Genomic DNA, 6,000 nt, shown 5'->3' with positions numbered 1-6,000 from the left:
ATATGTAGAAATGTGGAAAGGGGTCGGGACAAAGGTAAAATAAATTTGGGATAGAAAAAGAAAAAAGAAGTGAAGGAAAAGAAAACGAGGAATAAGGAGGTAATTTCAGCGGCGATAAACGCTGTAACAGGAAGCGCAACCTCTCAGGAACACTGGGGGAGGGGCCGCAGGGCGGCTGGGTCACGTTGCCGGGGGAGCCATTTTGGGAGTGCACGGCGGTTCTGCGCGGGGCCTATTTGGCTGTGACGCCTAGCCCAGGTTTCTACCGCCCTATGCCTTAGGGCTCATCTAAAACCTAAGATGGCGGCATTTGCATAGGGTGTAAGCGCTGCAGGCATACTTTATGTGAAAAGACGGCCAAAGGACGAGTCTCCTAAGGAACGTCCAGAAACGCGGATATTTGTGTTGTGGTGAGTGCTGAAACTCGCATCGAGTTGAAAAGTGACCATTAGTAAGGTTACACATTTCGGCATCGCATGGCCTGACTGAGTGGGGGAGGAGCCGGCGTACATTTCATTTTTCTGTCTCTTCAAAACATTGGAGAGTAATTTCTCTCTCCTTAATCACTTTACTATCACGGATGAGGATAGGTGGTTGCAGAAACTAGCTCCTAGTGGGTATTCTGGGTCGTTTTCCTTTTTTTTTTTTTAATTTGTTTAAATGGGTTTTTATTGACACGATGCCGCCGCAAAATTCTCTCTCCCTAAGGCGCTTTCAGGAACTGCTTAACTGTTGGGCCTGCAGGTCCTTAATTCCTAAGGGCTGCCTTTCCATTTGCAAACTTAGTTTTGATAGACCAATCAGTTTGTAATATATTCATGGTGGGCTAGATTAAAATAATTTTTTTCTATGCCCTTTATATATATTTCAAATGAGGACTTTTGGTCTTATAATACTTAACATTTGTCCGGGAAACATCTTAGAGATCGAAGGGGTGTGTGTGTGTGTGTGTGTGTGTGTGTGTATAGATAATATTTCAGGGAGTTGCTACATTAGATTGTGAATTGTTAGCTTGTTTACTCATTGCGTAAGAAAAGACCTAAATTCCCCGTGTTCAGATCTCTTGGTGAAAATGAATTTATGTTAAGCATAATATCATTACATGTTTACTGTTTGGGAAGACAGTAAAACTGAATTTAATCTATTAAATGCTTATGTGGTTAAAAGAAATTTCCCTCAAGAAATGCCCACATCTCACTCATACATTGCTGGAAAGACTATGAATTGCTGCAACCTTTTGAAAAAATGATCTGACAATATGTAAGGAAATAAAAAAAAATACAAATATTGCTTGACTAAATACTGGAACTTAATATTCTGACTTTTAAGAATCCATTCTACAGAAATAAATGTACCAGTGTGTAAGGATATATGAACAAGGATGCCTTTGTAGCTTTGTTTTTGTGACAACTGGAAACAACCTGTATATTCGTTAGTAGGAGTGTTTGAATGCATCTTGGGAATTTATATTATGAAATATTTTGCAACTGTGGAAACAGATTTACCACTATTGATCTAGAGAATGCTATAATGGATTGTTATGTGAAGAAAAATAAGGTGTAGAATACTGTCTAGTATAATTTAATGTTTTTGGTGGTGGTGGTGAGTGATGAGGGCTTTCCTGGTAGCTCAGCTGGTAAAGAATTGCATGCGATGTAGGAGACTTGGATTCGATTCCTGGGTCGGGAAGATGCCCTGGAGAAGGGATAGGCTACCCACTCCTATACTCTTGCCTGGAGAATTCCATGGAGGGAGGAGTCTGGCGGGCTATTCATTCCATAAGGTTGCACAAAGGCAGACACGACTGAAGTGATTAAGCAGCAACAGCAGTGAGTGATGAAGGAATGTTGGATAAACTTTCTTTTCTTTGTCTTTTTGGGGGGCCTTCTATAATATGTTATGAAATACTTAAGACATATAGAAACATATAGAGAAAAACACAGTGAACCTCTTTTCTCACCAGCCAAACATAAAAGACTAAACATCACCATTATAGTTGCAGTGCTCCGTGTACCCATCCCTGATTGCATCCCTTCTTTCTTCCTCAGAAATAACCATTATTTTAAATTGATTCTTGTGACTTCCCTGGTAGTCCAGTGACTAAGACTCAGTGCATCCAATGTAGGGGACCTGGTTCAATCCCTGGTAGGGGAACTAGATCCTGCCTGTGGCAACTAAGACCAGGTAAAGCCAAATAAATATTTAAGAAAAAAAGTAAAGTGATTCTTTTTCCCATGCATTTCTTAAACTTTTGTGATGTAATGAACTTTTTCTAGCATGGGTTATTTTTTATACATTTTGAAGGGAAATTTTTAAAAGTTGAATTTTAAGTGTTGGGCTGCAGTAACAGGGACCAATTGGAATTTCTTCTAAATTTGAGGGCAGAATCTAATTTTTTAAAAAGAAATTAAGCCAGGAAACAAATGTCGGCAAGAAGTAGAGAAATTGGAGCTCTCATACATTGCTGCTGGGATGTAAAATGGTGCAGCCACTGTGGAAAATAGTTTGACAGTTTCTCTATAAGTTAAACATAGAATTACCACACTTCCTTGCTGACACTTGTTATCTCCTGTTTTTTTTTTTTTAATTTAAAAATTACAACCATTCTAGTGTGTTTGGAGTGTAATATCATTGTGGTTTAGATTCTAATTTCCCTAATCACCAATGATTTTGGCCACCTTGATGCACTTATTGGCCATTTGTGTATTTTTAATTTGAGTGTCTTTTTGTTGTTGAGCTATAAATTCTTTGCGTATTCTGGATAGTAGTCTGATTATTATATATATATATATATATATATATATATATATATTATGTAGAATTTTGCAAATTTACCCCCATTCTGTATATGTTTCTTATGCATTCTTGGTAATGTCCTTTGGTATACAGATTTTTAAAGTCTGCTTTATTTTTTCTTTTGTTGCTTGTACTTTTGGTGTCAAATCTAAGAATTCTTTGCAAATTCTTTGCCAAATAAATCTAAGAAGATTTATCTTTATGTATTTTTCTAAGTGTTCTATGGTTTTAGCTCTTATATTTATGTCATATATCCATTTTGAGATATTTTTATATATGATATGAGATCCAATTTTATTCTTTTACATGTGCATAGCCAGTTGTCCCAGCACCATGCATTGGAGAGACTGTCCCCCATTGAATGGTCCTGGTACCCTTGTTGAAATCATTTGGCTTAGGTGTATGGGTTTATTCTGGTCTTTCAAATTTGTTTCATTTGTCTCTGTGCCTATCCGTATTCCAGTGCCATACTTTTGATTACTGTTGATTGTGTTAATTTTTAAAATTGAGAAGTGTCAATCCTCCAACTTTGTTCTTTCTCAAGATTGTTTTGGCTATTCAGGGCTTCTTGTAATTCCATATGAATTTTAGGATTAGCTTGTCCATTTCTTTTTAAATCATATAGAAAAAAATAAGAGGGGTTACAAACCAAAAATACATTAATACTAGCTTATATATTTACATGTGTAGTTACCTTTGCTGCTGCTGCATGCATTCTCAGTCACTCGGTTGTATCCACTTCTTTGTGACCCTATGGACTGTAGCCCGCCAGGTTCCTCTGTCCATGGGATTTCCCAGGCAAGGATACTGGAGTGGGTTGCTATTTCCTCCTCCAGGGGATCTACCTGACCCAGGAGATCAAACCTGAGTCTCTTGGGTCTCCTGCATTGGCAGGCAGATTCTTTACCACTGAACCACCTGGGAATCCCTTGTAGTTACCTTTGCCTGTGTTCTTTATTTCTTCATATAGTTTCAAGTTCGTCTATTATCCTTCCATTTTATTCTGAAGAACTCCCTTTGGCAGTTCTTGTAGGGCATGTCTGTCAGCAGTGAACTTCCTCAGCTTTTGTTTATCTGGGAATGTCTTAATGTCTCCTTCAGTTCTCTTTTGATAGATTTATTGAAATATAATTCACATACCATACAATCCACCCATTTAAAGTGTACAGTTCAATAGTTTTTAGTATATGTGCAACGTCACTAAATCTTACATTTTCATGCTTTAGCCATAAGCCAGGTGGCATCACAGACTCAATGGACATGGGTTTTGGTGGACTCCGGAAGTTGATGATGGACAGGGAGGCCTGGCATGCTGCGGTTCATGGGGTCGCAAAGAGTCAGACACGACTGAGTAACTGAACTGAACTGAACACCTCCTTGAACCTCACCTGCCCAGCCCTAGGTAACCACTAATCTACTTTTATCTCTACAAATTTTCCAATTTAGAATATTTCATATGAATAGAATTATAATATATGGCCTTTTGTGATTGCCTTCTTTCATTTAGCATACTGCTTCAAAGCTCATGTATGTTGTAGCATGTATCAGTACTTTATATCCCATTTATGATTTCCATTCGTAGAATGGATATACTACATTTCCTTTGTTCATTCATCTGGACATTTGGGTGGTTTCTACCTTTAGGCTATCAAGAATTATTCTGCTAAAACATTCATGTACAAGTTTCTGTATAGAAATATGTTTTCATTTCTATAGGTGTATACTTAAGAGTTATTGCTGGATCATATAGCAACTCTGTGTTTAATAGTTTGAGACACTGTTAGACTTTTTTCCAAAGTGGCTGCACCATTTTACACTCAGCAGTATGAGGGCTCTAACTTGTTTACATTCTCACCAGCAATTGTCATTATGGACTTTATCCAATTCTGGCCATCCTGCTGCTGCTGCTAAGTCGCTTCAGTCGTGTCCAACTCTGTGCGACCCCATAGACGGCAGCCCACCAGGCTCCCCGTCCCTGGGATTCTCCAGGCAAGAACACTGGAGTGGGTTGCCATTTCCTTCTCCAATGCATGAAAGTGAAAAGTGAAAGTGAAGTCGCTCAGCCGTGTCCGACTCTTAGCGACCCCATGGACTGCAGCCCACCATCCTAGAGGGTGTGAAATGGTATCTCATTGTAGTTTCCTTTCCTACAAGGTTAGGTCCCTGATGTTGTTCTTTAGGGAGGTGCAATTTGAATATACCCACCATCACCCTGGGATGACTGAGTTTTGTTAGAGCTGTCTTTCTCTGACCACACCCAGCAGCCAGAAGCCAAGCTCCATTTACTGATCCTTTGTTTTACATAATGCCCGAGGGCATAAACTACTCTGAAAACTAATTCAATCAAATTGTGGGTCCTTTGAAGAAATAGTTAGCAGAGGTTAGTGTTTGATATTTGTGCTGGCTCCAAGAGGGTTCTTTCCGGTTGCCTTATTGCCCATTAATCACCTGCAAACTCGTTGACCTACAGTTTGGCGTATATTTTGAATCTTCTCCCAATTGTTTTTCTTTACAGTTCTGTCAGGCAGTTCCGTCGCTCAGTTGTGTCCAACTCTTTGCGACCCCATGGACTGTAGCACGCCAGGCCTCCCTGTCTATCACCAACTCCTGGAGTTTACTCAAACTCATGTCCGTTGAGTTGGTGATGCCATCCAACCATCTCATCCTCTGTCATCCCCTTCTCCTCCTGCCCTCAATCTTTTCCAGCATCAGGGTCTTTTCCAATGAGTCAGCTCTTTGCATGAGGTGACCAAAGTACTGGAGTTTCAGCTTCAACATCAGTCCTTCCAAAGAAATCCCAGGGCTGATCTCCTTCAGAATGGACTGGTTGGATCTCCTTGCAGTCCAAGGGACTCTCAAGAGTCTTCTCCAACACCACAGTTCAAAACCATCAATTCTTCGGCACTCAGCTTTCTTTATAGTCCAACTCTCACATCCATACATGACTACTGGAAAAACCATAGCTTTGACTAGACGGACCTTTGTTGGCGAAGTAATGTCTCTGTTTTTTAATATGCTGTCTAGGTTGGTCATAACTTTTCTTCCAAGGAGCAAACATCTTTTAATTTCATGGCTGCAGTCACCATCTGTAGTGATTTTGGAGCCCCAAAAAATAAAGTCTGTCACTGTTTCCCCTGTTTCCCCATCTATTTGCCATGAAGTGATGGGACCAGATGCCATGATCTTAGTTTTCTGAATATTGAG

General features: G+C 39.6%; 1 long non-coding RNA gene across 8 annotated transcripts in view; it reads left to right on the top strand.

The window, feature by feature from the left end:
* Positions 1-219: 219 nt before the first annotated feature.
* The window catches only part of LOC138986448 (uncharacterized), a 190,538-nt gene continuing 184,757 nt past the window's right edge, over positions 220-6,000 (top strand). For 4 of the 8 annotated variants that reach the window (XR_011463297.1, XR_011463296.1, XR_011463298.1 and 1 more), the window contains exons 1-2: positions 220-410; positions 4,023-4,198. This is a non-coding gene — a long non-coding RNA (uncharacterized lncRNA). The remainder of the gene's footprint in view (positions 411-4,022; positions 4,199-6,000) is intronic. The other 4 variants (XR_011463294.1, XR_011463293.1, XR_011463295.1 and 1 more) reach the window with 4 other exon arrangements.

This window comes from Bos mutus, chromosome X (genome assembly GCF_027580195.1).
Source record: "Bos mutus isolate GX-2022 chromosome X, NWIPB_WYAK_1.1, whole genome shotgun sequence".
NCBI classification, from domain to species: Eukaryota; Metazoa; Chordata; class Mammalia; order Artiodactyla; family Bovidae; genus Bos; species Bos mutus.
Note: the sequence above shows the minus strand (reverse complement) of the source record. Positions and strands in the feature narration are given on the sequence as shown.